This window comes from Ornithorhynchus anatinus, chromosome 9 (genome assembly GCF_004115215.2).
Source record: "Ornithorhynchus anatinus isolate Pmale09 chromosome 9, mOrnAna1.pri.v4, whole genome shotgun sequence".
Classification (NCBI taxonomy): Eukaryota; Metazoa; Chordata; class Mammalia; order Monotremata; family Ornithorhynchidae; genus Ornithorhynchus; species Ornithorhynchus anatinus.
In genome coordinates, this window is record NC_041736.1 from 16,638,316 (window position 1) to 16,656,166 (window position 17,851).

Consider the following 17,851-nt stretch of genomic DNA (forward strand, 5'->3'; position numbering starts at 1 on the left):
AGCACCCATGCCCAAGGAGTCAATTTTATCTGATGAGAGCCAAGCAGAAACTGAGCCCATCCTGCCTTTTGAAATATCTAACAGAACCTGATCATTCACTATACAGAGGAAAAACACGATAGACAGACAAAAGTTTTCTCCGCAGTCGAATGGAAATATGATGTGTGCAATGCATGAAAAGAGACTAAGATTTTCTTCCTTCTGAGCAGAGGTCACCATGGAAGAAAATGAAGTCATGCTGGGAAGTTAGAATGGATTCTATGGAAATTTCAAAGCATAGCATTATTCTGAGAGAAGACACACAATAATAACCTTTGGATATTTAGATGCCATTGTCTTCATATCTTCAATGTGGGTATTCCAGTGGTCTGGAATAAGCTGACTTAATTAGGTTTTTGTTGATGTCTCCATACACCATTGGGCAGCGGTAAAGAAAAAAGCCACCACCACACCAGAGAATTAACTGGTGGGCGTGAGGCATACCATTGACATGGAGGGGTTGGCAACTGTGGGTAATGAATGACTCCTTGAAATGGAATGTGGCCCAGAAGAAGGCAGTGTAGTCCGATGGAAAGGGAAGGGGACTGAGTTTCGGGAAATCAGGGCTACAATCCCAACTCTACCACTGGCCTGTTTGGAGGCCTTGGGTAAATCACATAGCCTTCCTCTGGGCCTCAGTCTCCTCACTTACAAAATCAAGATAAAATTCCTGCTCTCCTACCTCTTAGATTGTGAGGACAGAGACTGTGTCCAATCTCAGGAGCACTGCTTCTACCCCAGCATTTAGCAGAGTTCTTGGCACCAAGTAAGCATTTAGAACCATAATTAACAGAAAAAATAATTTCTGAAAAATTGTATGTTACGGATACTCTGGGCAAGCAAGCTTCCAAACTGTAAAATAAACATAAAATATGCCAGAAATGTGTTAGAAAAATGAAATTAAGCGTGTTTCACTTTCCTTCTGGTTTTAGTCAGATTTTGATTATTCAAGGTTGACTATCTAGGTTGTGGATTACTCAGACCACTGGCTACTTCTCTTTCTCCCTCCTGTTGTCCAATTAATTGCTCAAAGCATCTCAGTAAGAGCATAAGCAGAAAAAGGAACAAGAGGTAGAATCATTATAATAATAAATTCCTCTCCTGACTTATAGCCCCGGTAAAACTTTGGTCAAGGAGACTTAAAATGGAGTTTGACATTCTGAGAATTTAAATTAACCACGGCATCCAAATCACTTTCCTTCCATCTTTGTGTGTGTCATTTTCAAAGAGCCTTTTTTTAAATGAGCATCGAAAGGTTTCTACAATGGAAGTGGGTAATAGACACATATTCAACTCTCTGCTGCTAAGAAGAACCCATCAAGATATTTGTGCAATAGCTACAGGCTTTATTCTTAGCCCAGGTCAGTCATCTTATACCACACAAGGTCAGCCACTGGAGCACATGGCAAGCCACTGTCACTACTGGAAAAACAAATCAAATTGGGGGTGATTATGCTCCATCCTATCCCACAGTGGATATTGGTTCCTCATTTGCTGAAGAATAGGTGTAGTCACTGAGACCCTGGGTAACAGATTAATCCCACTGAGGAATGCACTGCTCACCCCAAAAAAGAAGAGGGACTAATAATAATAATAATAATGTGGTATTTGTTAAATGCTTACTATGTGACAGGCACTCATCTAAGCTCTGGGGTGGATACAAGAAAATCATGTTGGAACCAGTCCCTGTCCCATATGGGGCTCATAGTCTCAATCCCCATTTTATAAATTAGGTAACTGAGGCACAGAGAAATGAAGTGACTTGTCCAAGGTCACAGAACCGGGGTTAGAACTCAGGTCCTTCTGACTGCTACTACGTTATGCTGCTTCTGTAGAAAGCCTGCCCAAAAGGTGGAAATAATAATAATAATTGTGGTATTTGTTAAGTGCTTACTATGTGCCAGGCACTGTTCTAATCACTGGGGTAGGTATAATGGGGTTGGACATGGTCCATAATACATAACCCCATGGGCTCACAGTCTTAATCCCCATTTTACAGATGAGAGAAGTGAGGCATAGAGAAGACAAGTGACTTGCCCAAGGTCACACAGCCAAAGTTAAAATTCAGGTCCTTCTGATTCCCGGGCCCATGATCTATCCAATAGGCCACCCTGCTTCAGAAGGTGCCACCTGGAAGGTTTTTACCCTTGGTGTTTTAAACAACAGAAACTAATAATAGTAATAAAAAAGAGTTACCACCATGTCAAGGCACATTAAATGGCTAGGTGGCATAGATAACAACAGTCATCCAGAAGGTAGAAGAGTGTCAGCAGCATTTACTGACTCCCTACTTGGAACAGTGCCATGTGCTACAACAGAATAAAGACACGGCACGTTCTCGGCCCATAAGGAGGTTTTACTCTAATGGGAGAGACGGATATTAAAATATCTACAACCAGAATGATCAAACTAATTTCATACTCCTATATGCATGACTGCCAAGGAGAGTATAAATAAGTTCCTAAGTGCAAAAGTCGGTTGAATGGATGATGAGATGGCTTAGGGTGCAAGGAAATTAAATCAGAGAAGGGTTGGTGGAAGAGGTGGAATTTTAGGAGGGTTCTGAATGAAGGGAGCTGTGGTTTGTCTGATGTGGGGAGGGAGGGAGTTACAAGCTGGAGGAACAGCACAAGTGAGGGTTCAGAGGTGGAAGAGTTGAGAACTAGGTACAGAATGAAGGATGGTTTGGTAGGAAAGAAGACCGCAAGTTGAGGAATACGCCAGATGTGAGGTTGACATCATGGCACTGAGAGAACCAAGATGATTTGATGAAGTAAATCGGATAGAAGCAGGGGCTGCCTATACCTTCTGAAAAACCACCTCTTTTCAAAGCAGCATCTCTCAGGAGTTGTATTTGCAATTAGATAGTCGCTTCCCATCAACATAAGTTTCTGCCTGATGACTATGTCTGGCTGAAAAGCAAAACCTACTTTCATTGCTCATATGTCCTCCCAATTCATAAATACAGACAAAAAGTAACAAAAATTCTTTAAAGGATCATTCAGAGTTGAAAGCAAGGCAGAAGTGTATCTAACACCTCCCTGGTCAAACAGTGAGTGCTGGTGCTGCCGAACTGGTATGAATTATTTCAAAGCAGACATTTATTTCTTTTTTTTTTAAAAAAATGGTATTTGTTAAGTGCTCACTTTGTGGCAGTCACAGTACCAAGTGCAGGCACAGGTACAAGATAATCAGGTTGGACACTGTCCGTGTGTCACATAGGGCTCAAATAATCCCCATTTTACAGATGAGGTAACTGAGGCCCAGAGAAGTTAAGTGACTTATCCAAGGTCACACAGCAAGCGACAAGTGGAACCAGGATTAGAACCCAGGTCCTTCCGACTCCCAGACCTGTACTCTATTCACTAAGCCACTCTGCTTCTCTTCAGAGGCGACTGTCCCTCCGCAGTGGCTGATGGGGGACTCTGGGCTGGGTGGGTATGGGGGAAAAACTGGCCTGCGTTTTTGCTGTTCCTGCTCGTTCAGGGGGCAGGACACAGTGGGATTGGATATCTAGAATGTAATGGTCTATTCCCACTCTGTGAGACTGACACATCTTGCAATCTACCTTTTGCCTCTCAAATAAGAGAAAGAATCCCAGATGCCCTGAGGCTAAACAATGGCATCAACTTGTTATAGCATTGTCCAGCAGTGTGCTTGAAAGCTATATATGGATCACTGCAGCCGTGTGATGTAGCAAAGAAAGAATTGAATATCATCTGAAGTATTATCATAAATCTACAATTGATGTAACAAAAAGCACCATCCAAACCAACGAGAGGCTCAACACTAAGATCCTGAAGAATGAAGACACCAGCAGAAGTACCCTGAGGCCTTATCATAGCAGCCCTAGCGGAGCAAGGATCCCTAGCCGAAGTAAATAGCAAATGTGCATTTCTCTGAAATGCTTTGTACCAGGCAACAAACAAAACTGCGGATAAAGTGAAAAACCACCCCCAAAATTAGTTTAGTGAAAAGGACTCAGGTTACAAAAGTACTTACATCAGAAGAAGAAATGCATCTTCACTTTTCAACTCTTCAAATGGAAAGCCTACAAAAACCTGTGCTGTGACATGTGAGATCAAGCTGAGGAGTGGGCACAATCAGTGCTGTGCTGTCTATCTCTAAATCAAGACTTCTTTTTTCATCACCAAAAAAATCTACCTGGCCTTGTATCCCCCTCCCTGGGGGCCCTGCAGAGCGCAGATCAACCTCATCACAGACAAGGAGTGAACCATATAGAGATGGCAACGTTGCTACAGTTTTCTTTGGAATATGCTTTCCACCTTTGAGGATGAGGCCCTGAGAAACCTACAGAGCCCCTCAAAATATGAGGCCCTTTAGGAAGTCACTACCACCTCAAAGGCATAATCCAGGCAGAAAGGTAAACAAAGAAGGAGAAAGAAACCATTTTTAAAAGCTTGGCATATCCTTTAGCAAATTGGCCAGTGGTGTTAGGTGACCCTATGGCAACATGCCTCATATTGAAATACAGGTCTGTAGAGCTGAGGTGGTATCCAACTTTTTATCTGTTATGTTCTTAGACTGTGAGGCCCACATGAGACAGAGACAGTGTCCAACTTGATAAACTCGTGTCTACCTCAGCATTTACAATAATGTTTGACACATAACAAATACCATAATAATAATCATCTTGCTAGACTTGCTAGTCTGTAAACTCCTGTAAGCTAAGTCAGTGAATATGTCTACCAACTCTGTCGCATAGAACAGTGCTCTACACACAGTGAACTCTCAAATAACACTGATCAATTGATCTTGGAACTTCCATCATGAGCAGCTTAACCAGTGTCCTCCCCCATCAAAAGGCAAGAAGGAATCAGCAGTGATGTTGAGAAGAGTCCATCTACAAGCACCGACCTGGATCACACTTTGAAACAAGGGAAGACCTTCTCGATACAGGATAGCCACACATCTGCTGGGAAGCAGAGGAACCCGAAGGAACATTTTTAAGACATGGTGAAACAACTGAAAGCCATGTGGCATAGATGTGAACAGCTGGGAAATGGCAGCAGCTGCCAGATCAGCCTGGTGCACAGCAATCAGGAATGGGGAAGTATTTTGGAGCGGAGATTTTGAGAAGGATGCAATATCAAGAGAGAAATGAAAAATGGCTTTGAGATATTTTAGAGTAGAGACTGTGGACAGCAAGGAACACCGAGAGACAAATAAACAAATGGCTTCGAGAACCGCAGGCATCAAATGAAAGAGCCACAGCAAAGGATGACCTTTACATATCTACTGTGAGAAAGGACCTGTCGGTCATGCATGAGTTTTTTTCAGTTACATCTGCACACATGATAAAAATTTCCCCGTCACTAGGATCATCAGTAAATATTACAGAAAAGGGAGAAAGGAGAGAACAAGGAAAGAAAGGACAAGAGGAGCAAGGAAGCAAGACAGGAGGGAATAGAAAGATTGAGAAAGGGCCCGGACGGCCATCAAGGATCCCAACGTCTTCATTCAATCGTATTTACTGAGTGCTTACTGTGTGCAAAGCTCTGTACTAAGCGCTTGGAAGAGTTACAATATAACAACAACAAATTATACCTTTTTCTATTTTGCGTGCGCAGTGCCTTGCCCTACCCGATCTTGTACATTATATATATGTGTGTGTGCATAGAGAGAGAGAGAGAGAGAGAGAGAGAGAGAGCTAAGCACCTGGGAGGCACTTGAGAAGTTTTCATGATCCCTATTTGTTCCAAACTATCTTTTCCTGTTCAAATATGATTTTGATTTCAACATTACAGTCACTTTTGTTATTTTTACTGTAACCTTTTTCACTTAAAAAGAGGTAACTGGAGTTAGAATGAGCCTTTTAAATTTAGCCCTGAGAAGTAATAAAGTTTGAAGAAGAAAAGTTTGCTTTTCTTTTCTCAGCAAACCATAACTTCCACAGAATATTTTTGGTTGCACTGAAGGGGAGAAGAAGATATTTACCAAACTTGGTTTCTAATGAAGCTAGCTGCACATGTGTCTTCTTTGTGTTCTTCTTTTTCAGCAACAAGTTAGTGGCATCCTTAGGTTAACTCAGCCTCTTACCCTATTTATAAGCACCAAACCCCTATCTACCTGCACTGCTCTTAATTTATCCCAACTTGCTTTGAATTGGAAAACCTTTATGCCACTACGATTGTGAGCAGTGATTACCCACTTCTGATTATGCTGATGAGCAATTCTGCAGCTCTGAGAGCTGGGACATATTGTTTATGTCATGCCACAGGAGAAAGCACTAAGAAAGTAGTGTTTTTGCACCTCATAGTGTTTCTTTTTTGGATTGAAGATTGAAAAGTAAGGAATAAGGTAAAATGGTGAAATTGAGGCCATCTGAGGTTAAAGCAGACCATTTGGAGCTGGTTGGACAAGAGGTCACCAGAATTTCTTCCACTTTCCCCTGGGATACCCTGACAGTTGTTTCTGGACATTGGTACCAAGTCTCTGGAGCTTCAGAGTCTCACATATTTCCAGGATTTGAGAGAATAAACCCAATAATCCCCTGTGTGGGGGAGAGTGGACTGCTCTTCTCCCAGAGAGGATCTGTTAATATGGCCAGCCTGTGGTAACATGCATTTTAACACATTTCCAGAGGAGTCGGGCAATGAGGTGGGCATCACCATTCCCCAGAAACCTCATCCTTTCATTCATTCATTCATTCAATAGTATTTATTGAGCGCTTATTATGTGCAGAGCACTGTACTAAGCGCTTGGGATGAACAAGTCGGCAACAGATAGAGACAGTCCCTGCCGTTTGACGGGCTTACAGTCTAATCGGGGGAGACGGACAGACAAGAACAATGGCACTAAACAGCGTCAAGGGGAAGAACATCTCGTAAAAACAATGGCAACTAAATAGAATCAAGGCGATGTACAATTCATTAACAGGATTCATTAATCCTGCCAGGTTCCTTCCAGTGGCCTGGCACCACAGGGATTTGCTCAGCTTCCTGGGTAGCAATAGCTCAACTATGCTGTGCTCTGGTGCATGCTGAGAGTTGGCTGGGCAGGGGCCACTGGAAGGGTAGCTATGGGGAAAATCACCTCTTCAGCATTTTCATAGTGTTGAATGGTTCTGCCCAAGAGTAAGGCCAGACTCAGTCATTTCACTGGGATAATACCACTGGAAAAATAATTTAGAATAATACAGCACCTGAGATTGGTGAGCAATAGCAATGGCAGTTAGCAACTGGAGTAGGCAGCTTGGTTTGAACCCAAGTATCTAAAAGACGCCGAGGTTGCAAACAGCTAATGATTTCACAGACAGCAGCTGTAGTCACTGTCCAAATGACAGACTATAAGGAAAACAGCACAGAGTCCCTTTCCTAAGGCACTTGTGCATAGTCCACTACTATCGTCTCTGGGGCAGAAATAGTTTTGGACCTGAAGAATACTGATGTATTTTCCTATCTTCTGGTTAAATTCCCTATTTTCAGCATATGTTCTTTGAAACTCAAAAACACCTCCATAACACCTTCGAGGTGGCTGTTATTAACTATCCAGATAGCTGCTGTCTTTTAAATACAGAAAGAGGCTGTCAAGATTACGTTACCATGTGCCAAGCACTGTGCTAAGACTCTGGGCTAGGCACAAGCCAATCAGGTTGACACAATCCCTGCCCCACATGGAGCTCACAAATTTAAGAGAGAGAAAGAACAGGTAGTTTTTTCCATTTTACAAATAAGGAAACAGGCAAAGGGAATTTGAGTGACTTGCCCAAGTGGCAGGGTGGGATTAGGACCCAGGTCTCCTGACTCCAAATCCGATGTGCTTGCTCATCCTTCTTGGCCATTTCTCAAGAGATTTTTCCCCCTTGCTTTAAAAATTTAACCTTCCATCTACAACTTATTTTAAAGTCTGTCTCCCCCTCTAATCTGTAAGCTTCTTATGAGCAGGGATGATGTCTACCTACTCTATTGTATTGTACTTTCCCAAGCACAGTGCTCTGCACACAGTAAGTGCTCAATAAAAATACCACTAATTGATTGAGCCACTTGCACCTTCGAACCCATCGTCTCACCTTCAAAAACATTCGTGCCCACTTTTCTTCCCTCCCTGACTATCCTCTTCAACTGCTCACTCTTTGATGGATACTAATGATAATTATATTTATTAACATTAATTATAGCATTTATTAAGCACTTATCAAGCACTGTTCTAAGCACTGGGGTAGATAGATGATAATTAGATTGGACAGAGTCCCTGTCTCACACGGGGCACCTAATCTAAGTAGAAGGAAGAAGAGGTATCAAATCCCCATTTTACAGTTGAGGAAACTAAGGCACAGAGAAGTTACTTGCTCAAGGTCACCTAGCAAGTAAGTGGCAGAGTTGGGATTAGAACCCAGGTCCTCTGACTCCCAGGCCCATGCTCTTTCCCCTAGGTCACACTGCTTCCCTCCTTCCCCTCTGCCTTTAAACATGCATTCATACTTCTGTAGCCTAAATAAACCTTTGTAGGCCATGTTGCTAGTACAGCACCTCATTCTAAAATGATTCATTATCACTCATCTTCAGTGCTCATGCTATTGGGAAAGATAATGACTCTCACCTTTCTTTTAATACCTGGGTGATCTTAACCCACAGACCTTAACAACCCCACACTTTAGTATTGAAGTTTATCCACCATTTTTAATTCACCTCCTCCATGTTTTCTTTATATTTTTATGTTTTTCAGAATGCCCCCCACACAGGATAGCATCTCAGCTGTACGTGAGCAGTTAGCCTAAAAGATATATTACTCTCCCTTTCACGGATAACCACACTAAGGTTCATAGTTTTGTGATCTTCTCGTCCACGATCCCTCTCCTTGAAGAGCCACCTGACTTTCCCTTTTGAAATGCCCAAGTTAAATGCAGGCTATACATAAGATACACACTTAGCGATATCCAAGGCACGGAATATCCCCCCACCCCCCCCCCCCACCCCGGCTTTTTCCTTCCTCCCTATTAGAAAGCCTGCCTAACAAGACTTGCCAGTTTTGAACTCTGGAGATTGATTAGCATCTGCTGAAGTGGAGGCAGTCTAATCCAGCAGGCATTTCTTATCACAGAAAGTGTTTCCCAGTTCAATTAGCTCAAATCCTCTCATTTGGAGCCTGATGTTATTTGTCCCTTTTTGCCATTTATATTTGGCACCAAAAGATCCAAGAGATCACAGAGGTTGATCCTGTCCTTGGTTCTTCTCCTACAACTTCCTGCTGTCACTCCTGGTTTCATCAGCCTCCTCTGCGGTTCTGGGGTCTGGTGGCTGGTGGACCAGCAGTGCAGTCACACTGAGTCCCTCCCCTCATTTGTGCCCCCGCAGTTTCTTTCCCATTAAGCTTGACTTTGATCATAAAATCAAACTTTTCTTCAAAATTTCTCATCCAACTGTTTCTTTTAGAACATTTTTGGAAACTCTGTGCTGCCTACTTAGAAAGAGTACAAATGGATGACCAACTGCACAGTCAGAACATAAAAAGGCCTATGACTGTTGTTTGGATTTTGTCCATGGGGCTCTCAGCGAGTTCCTGGCTCAGGGCTCCCATAAGTTTCAATCCAGGCCCGAGTAACCATGGCTGTCACACTGTGGTTCTGGATATATTCCAGATCTGACCTGAAGCCCCAGGCTTCCCTGTCTTTCCTGTTTCTACATGGGCTTGCCGTTATCAAGCTCACAGTGGTGGGAGGGGCAGGGAGATAATAATAATAATTGTGGCGATTGTTGAGCGCTTACTATGTGCCAGGCACTGTACTAAGCACTGGCACTGTCCCTGTCCTGCATGAGGCTCACATATAGCTACAGGCTGGGGCAGGTGGGGGCTTGGGGTCCAGGGTTCTTGGGGTCCAGCTGGGGTCCAGCTGGGAACAGAGCCTGCTGGGTGAGCATCAGTTCTCTTGGCAGGGCAGAGAGGTCAGAGGCTTGGCAGAGGCCATTTAAATGGGTTGATTATAATGCAGGTATATTCCTGTCCCTCCATCCGTGTGTTACAGAGGGCTTTTGCTGCAATTTAAAACTCTTTCCCAACCCAAACTCTCTCCAGTTCTGCCGACAAGGATTGGAGTCTTAACTGATTTCCGTTTCAGCCCTTTTCCTTTCCCTGCCAACCCTTTGCCAGAGGTGCTAATGAGCAGTGAAATAGCAGCAGAAAGGAGAAGAGAAGGATAATCCACAAACGGGATCACCAATCCCTGAATAGTTGAGAGGAGACTGCTGTCAAATTGCAGGCGAAATGGATGTATTATTATAACAACATCTATTTGTGGAGAACAGCTCAGAGCACTTTTAAAGCATAGTCTAATGAATCCTCATAATGTCCTTTTAAAGAACATTACGAGGATATTATCTCCCAGAATGACAGTGTGGCTTTAGAGATCACAGTAGGGCCCTTTGAACAAGACGTTTGCAGCTTATCAGATACAGAAAGAATTCAGAGGACTTCAAGACCTCTACCTGGTATTTGTAGACCACCTAAAAGCATTTGACAATATGCACAGACCAGGGCTCTGGCAGCCACTTAAGAAGTTTGGCTGCCGGAAGTTTACAAAGATCCTAAGACAATTTCTGGATGCCGAAACTGGCCACAACAAAACAAAATGTGCGAGCATGGGGGAGGAAGGGGACGAGGAAAGGAGAGAGAAGGGACTATAAAAGCAAGGAAGAAAGAAGAAATAATGATGTGGAGAGAATGGCTGGGAGAATGCAGTCAGAGGCCAGACAGGTTGGGTTGCACCTTTCTGGACCAGGGTGACTCAAGAGATTTTGAATCAGGATCAAACACCACACTAGGTGCTATAGGCAGCAAGTACAACTGCACAACATGGGACCATCTTAGCACACAAACGTATGTTGTCATAATAATAATGTTGGTATTTGTTAAGCGCTTACTATGTGCAGAGCACTGTTCTAAGCGCTGGGGTAAACACAGGGGAATCAGGTTGTCCCACATGGGGCTCACAGTCTTCATCCCCATTTTCCAGATGAGGGAACTGAGGCACAGAGAAGTGAAGTGACTTGCCCACAGTCACACAGCTGACAAGTGGCAGAGCTGGGATTCGAACTCATAAGCCCTGACTCCAAAGCCCGTACTCTTTCCACTGCGCCACGCTGCTTCTCATGCACTAGGTTTTTCAGTCACATTTGTAAACATGGTGGAATCTCACCTTTACTATCATCTTTAAATGTGGAGGACAGTTACAAGTCTGTAAACATGACTATGTACATATATATACATAAACATATACATAAAATTATGTACATATGCATATAAGGGCTTCATATTTTCACTGTTGTACTGAACTTTTCCAAGTGCTTAGTACAGTGCTCTGCACACAGTAAGCGTTCAGTAGATACTACTGATTGATTGATTCACTACACAGATTCCTCTGTTGAGCTGCTTCATTTAATGTTTCATCAAGTTACACTACACATCTTCATGTTGGCTCCCTGCAGTCCTGAGACTGTAACTACTTAAGAAAGCACAATTTACATGCAGCAAACGTAGCAAAAATATGACGCCTCTACATCGTTACCGGTTGTGCAGATCTACCTGACAGCCAGCATATATACATAGGTGCATATATACAATAGACACTTTCACACTCACTTAAAAAGGGAACTTGCCCGAGGTTTGTGATGAAAGAACCATTAAAAACAATCTAATAGATGGATAAAGCTTTCTCAGGGCAGGTTATATTATTTTTGATTTCTGGGCTAATAGGCTCAGTGAATAAACAAAGACTTTAATCAGCTCCATTCTTCCCAAGAGTGCAGAGGGGAGATGAGCCACTCTGGATCCATGGCAACAATCTGCGCTCTTCCCTTTGCCAGAGACACCTAGCAGTACAGCTGCTGGACAGCAGAATCATCCCAGTTCAGCTGGGGCAGCTCTGTCTTTCTGAACCCTAACAAAGGGGGTTAACTTTACCACATCTTAGCTTCACTTCATCCATGTGGGAGGATTGGGGGAAGAAAAAGGAGAAGATTCACCTCTTACTGACATCAGTCCTCATAAGATCACCGTATGTACCAAGGGGACAACCTATCCTGGGTCCAGGAAGAGAACAGAGCTGAATGAATGGGAACCTTCCCTTTGGTCCTAGTTAACTGTAAAAACTGCAGCAACACAAATCAAGCGTCTTCTGCAATACCTTGAAAAATTTACCTGAGCCCCCAAAGATGCCAACTAGATGTGGATGAGGAAATGTTAAGCAAACCCTCTATGTTTCATCATGTCTGGAGGAAGATGTTCCCTTCTAAAGCCATCCTAGTGAATGTCCAGGGCACTGATTTCGGCTACATGCCAGCTGTGGGATGGCCAGGAAAGCCGTTAACTTGAACCAGAGAATCCCAGCTGCATTTATTCTTCGCCTCTTGCCCCTACTCCCTCCCCGTTAGCAACACCGCGGTTGGGGTGGCACTTGAGTGCAGCAGGGCCATGCAATCCTGCAGTGCTAGTGGGCAGGAGGGGAAAGGAAGTGACTTCTCCTCCCACAGAGCCCAGTGTCTGCCAAACTCGAGGCCATGGTGCCTAGAACTTGTTAAGCTGATGAAAAGAATGCAAAGAAAAGAATGTGATTGGTCTAACAGAAGTGGTAAGGATTACCCAGGAAGAGCGAGGCAGAAATCTGCAAAAGCGGCACTGTGACAGATCTAGAGGTCCATACCCACACATAATTCAATACCATATGCTCTGTAACCAGTGCAAGAAAATGAATCATTTTGTTGTTTTTTTACAAAAATCTGGAAGACATCAAAAGAGCAAGAAACGAAGAAGAAGTTTCCAACCTGCCAAATTTCCAAGGAGGCATCTGGTACTCATCTTTCACAAAGAAAGGTCAATCGCTCTCTAACAGAGGTTGTAATTCTGGGAGGACAAGGATGACAAGGAATATATAATCACTTGAAAAGAATTAAGAGGACTCCATGCCACTGTACAGATTTGTGAAGAAAACAGAATTTTTAATAGAATCGGAGGCATCTGCTTGTACCTTGGATGGAAACCTAATAGACAAGCTTTGCCTAGAACCTACTATTATTACACTATGTGCATATGGCACCAAAAAACCATTAGTTCTAAAAGTTCTGGCTGAAACCGGCGAGCTGCCTCTAGCAGTATTTCCTGCAAGCAAAGTGACAGATGGCAGTTTTCTTTGTTATAAGGCAGCTTTTCAATTAGAATTGGTTAGCTTATTGTCCCAGAAGACAAGACAGTGGTGAACCTCTTGAGGGCTAGGGATCATTTATTTATCCGTTGTTGTATTCTTCTCCATCAGCAGTGCCAGACACAGAGTAGGTACTCAATAGATACCACAAAATGAATGAATGGATTGACTATTCTTCCAGTATTTCAGTTAGAGTGAAACCTTTCTGCCCTGAGTGGACAGTCCTCTCTGCTATAACTACTAAGACCAACACAAAAATTCAGCTTTGTGTATGTGACAAAATTCTTCTAACTCTACGTGAGCATGGTTAATGATTTCAACACTTAGACTGTACCTTTAAATTAAGAAATTCCAAAGTAAATCTAAATGATTCTCACTAGATATTATTATATTCAATTTAAGGAAGGGTGGGAGGGATGCTAAGGAAAAATTAAGTAATTTGACTCATCCAAAAGTGCAAAATGAGCCAATTGTCTAGCCAGAGAAGCATCATAGCCCACTGCAACTAGACTTCCAAAATAACTAAAATAGTAAATTCTTTGTCTTCAAATAGTACCTTCCACTGAAGATTCTTACAGCAGCCTGCAAATCATGGTGAAACTCCCTGTTGCAAGCTAAGCACTCTTAAAGATACATGCTCCCTTCATGCTATTAACAAACAAGTGTGACCTAAGCAAGGCATCAGCTACCAAAGTAGTCACAATGCTGAAAGTGGGTGGGGTCGGGGGAGGGGGCCCTCCAGAGCAGCCTCTTCAATCCAGAAGGGCCTCAGGTTTCCCAGTGCCTCTAATAGGCCAATCAGAATCAATCAATAAAATGGTAGTTATTGAGCACTTACTGTGCTCAGAGCACTATATTAAGCACCTGATGCTTGCTGTACCACCCTCTAAACCCACATTGTAGGCTACATGCCCACATGGATATGATATCATGAGTTCACAACATAAGAGAAGCAGCACAGCGTAGTGTATAGAGCCTGGACCTGGGAGTCATAAGGTCATGGGTTCTAATTCCGGCTCTGTCACTTGTCTGCTGTGTGACCTTGGGCAAATCACTTCACTTCTCTTTGCTTCATTTACCTCGTCTGTAATATGGGGATCGAGTCTGTAACTACCATGTGGGACAAGGACTCTGTCTAACTGGATTTGCTTGTATTCACCCCAGTGCTTAGTACAGTGCCCAGCACATAGTAAGTGCTTAACAAGTACCACAGTTATTATTATTATTGTTATAGCAAGGATTTGGGAATTTTATAAATTTGCTTTATCAAGGTTTCACTTGCAATAGCAAATGATGGTTTCAGACCAAGGGGGTAATATTTATATCCTCAAGCAATTATTTACTTAATGACATCTCCATCGACCTGAGCTGTTTCTTCTAATAATAATTTGCCCAGGCAGGGCAGGTTTCATTAAACAAATAGTTTATTTATAGGATTTAACTATTTTAAGTGAGCCTCTCAAATGTTCTGCTCTTCTGTTTCTTGTATTGACTCTTAGTAGTATCTCTCTTTCTGAGATATTCCCTTTATTACAGGTTGACTGGCATCATCAGCATCATAAATGGTATTTACTGAGTGCTCGCTACATGCAGAACACTGTACCAAGTGCTTGGGAGAGTACACAGAATTGGCAGACAGGTTTCCTGAGCACAATAAGCTATCTCAACATCTTACCTTTAATGAAAATATTAAAATATTCAGAATATTTTAAACTAATAATTAGAATATATTATGGTATTAAGTCCTTACTAAGTGCCAACCACTGTTCTAATTATACACTAAGATAGAAAATACAAGATCATCTATCAGACACAGTCCCTCTAACACATGGAACTCACAGGTATTATTATCTCTTTACAGATGAGGAAATTGAGGTTCAGAGTGGTTCAGTGGCTTGCCCAGTATCAAACAGAAGGCCAGTGGCAAAGCTGGGATTGGAACCCAGATCTGTTGTCCCCTAGTCCCACAGTCTTTCCTCTTTGCATCCTTAATGTTGCTATTATTCCTCATCCCCAATTGTTTAGGATAGCCTCATTCATTTTCTTCAATCCAATTTTTGCCAAAACCTCACTGAAAACCCTGTTGTTTTTTTCTCTAGATTGGTAATAGTAGTGTTTCCTATTCCTCCTTAAGAGCTATCCTATTTTCTTTTAATGACACATAATCTTGGCACTACATTGTATTACACAACATCCTTTACCTTGTAAGCTCATTATTGGCAGGGAACTTGTCTGGTAATTCTGTTGTATTGTACTCTCCCAAGTGCTTAGTACAGTGCACTGCACACAGTAAGGGCTTTTATAAATACCACTGATTGACTGATTTCAATATCTTCAACTGAGCAACTAAATTTTGTCACCGCTCTTTAACTTAAGCAAATATGAGAAGGCTTGTCTTTCCATAGCTTTTCTTTTTATTTTGCTACCTTGCAGATATTGAATTCCTACCAAACAATAATTCTGATGGTAGCCATCCTATTGCCATGGATATGGTTTGGTAATTTAAGCATGCCAACAAGAGACTTATTCTGATTCTTTGAATTTTGTGTTTCTAAATGTTATCAGTATACACACTCCTGTTACCTGCAAGGTAGGACACAAACACCAACTCTGAGTTCTTGGTTACATTTCTACTAAGGCTGCAAAAGACTAAGTAGATCAGGGCCAGACCTAATGTACATCTTTTGTTTGCTCCATGGTGATGAAGAATAAGTCACAAAATGCTTCCTCAACTCCAATATGACCTCTCTCAACAATTAGGCAGTAATCTTGGGATCTGGATAAACTTTGGAGAGTAGTCAAATTTAGCTAGCCACAGCCAGAGCCACAGTGTCTATCACTGTCATTTGGAAAAAAAAATCAAGAGGGTCAGAAAGACGTTCCTCTTCCAGTGTTTGTTATGTTCTTAAGGAAAAATTTCAAGAATAAAACTAAACCCATGTGTTATTATTGAACAGGTATATTTCCAAACTGCATAATGAATGCACCAATTTGCACTTAAATTCAGGGTATGTGTGGAGAGAACAACAAGGTTCTTATTTTATCAACATCATCAGTAGATCATGAATGTGGCCACTGCCAAGAAAATTTAGTTGCCCTGAGGCAACAATTCAAGAATAACTACACGTAGATGACTGCACCTTAGATACATGTGCATACACACATACACACACACACACAAACATACATGATTGTGAATCACATTTATGTGGTTTTGAGTATGATAAAACCAGGAGACAAAACTGAAAACATTAGGCATATAACTATGCTTGTTGAAGGATTGCACTAAATTCAAGTGTGCCCCTCATACACTCTATTCTTCTACTCTTTGTGCTGGTTCCAAGAGCATCGCTTGTCCCTTTGGAACTTTCCCTTTGAAAATATATTTACTAGAGTTCATCTCCTGTCAGGTTAATCAAAAAAGGTACCAGATTTCTCCACCCCATTATATCAGCCAAAGGAACACTTCCCAGCCTAAAGGCAAAATGCTAGATTGGAAATCCTTTGAGATTCCTTCCCATTTAAATCCAACACTGGGTAGTAACTTTTTTTGTCCATTAGGAGAATAAGGCTCATTGTCTATTAAATTCTCTCAACATCCGTATGTTGTAGACAGGGAAATTGAATGAAAGACTAGTTGAAGGAGTAGGAAGATTAAGGTGTAATAGAATCAGTTCAAGCACCTATTCCTTGGGCACCACCCACTGTCATTGTCAAATTTCAATGATCTTACATCTGTTCACAGTTAGACCTAAAAGCAACACCGCCACAAAAGGAAGAGACACACATCTCTCCAAAAGCAGAGAGCATCAGTGAAAGGGCCAATAAAATAGCCAGCTTTTCAAAAGGTTGTCATTAACCAGAGATAGAGAGAAGTTCAAAACCCATTACTGCCTTCGCGACCCATGTGGGCTAGAGACAATACTGGCATCTCTCATTTAAAATACCATCTGCTGAGCTCTTCCAAAACTGCGCTCGACAGGTAATTCTATCTCTGAGGAATACGTTCAGCTGACATGCTGGTAGATGGCTGCTCTCAACAGGAATATATATGATTATACCATTTGAGATGAATCTGAAGGCCCAGGACAACACAATTCCATGGGAATATATAGAGAAAAAAGGAGTAAGCTTTTTTTTTAAAAAAAAAAACACCAAATCTCATTGGTTCCATTTTATCAAATAAAAAATTTCAGGCCCTTTCAATACAAAAGCAAATACCTTGGAAGACAGATCACGGACCACTATTCATCCCACCATTTCTAAGCCCCCTTGGGTTCTGAATCCTTGTTCTATTCCATTACACAATCATCCTCAATCCATTCCAAAGGTTGCTAAAGAAAGATGCCTCCTTCATCTGAAAGTGCTGAGGGACTAGATAGATCCACGTGCTACCTTGTTCTAACCTAGTGAAGAGTACGAAATGAAAGAAGCTGTTCCAATTGGCCTAGATAACCACTTAACTCAATAAGTGAAAATTCAAGTCAGCACAACTCATTCCATTTTCTAGTTGCAGTTGTTCCATAGCAGTTATTCTGCTGCTTAGCTGCAGCATAAAGCATGTCATTGACAGGAGCACCTGGAACTTTGGAGAGCGACCGAGCTCACAAGCTAGGGGATTCCAGAGTCCAGCTAGCCACTGTGCATTTCACCAGG

At 42.1% G+C, this 17,851-nt stretch overlaps 1 protein-coding gene across 1 annotated transcript in view; it reads right to left on the reverse strand.

The window, feature by feature from the left end:
• TLK1 (tousled like kinase 1) overlaps positions 1-13,770 on the reverse strand; it is a 127,357-nt gene extending 113,587 nt beyond the window's left edge. Inside the window, exon 1 of the mRNA XM_039913153.1 lies at positions 13,752-13,770. The gene's annotated coding sequence lies outside the window, so the exon portion shown is untranslated. The remainder of the gene's footprint in view (positions 1-13,751) is intronic.
• Between the last annotated feature and the right edge of the window lie 4,081 nt (positions 13,771-17,851).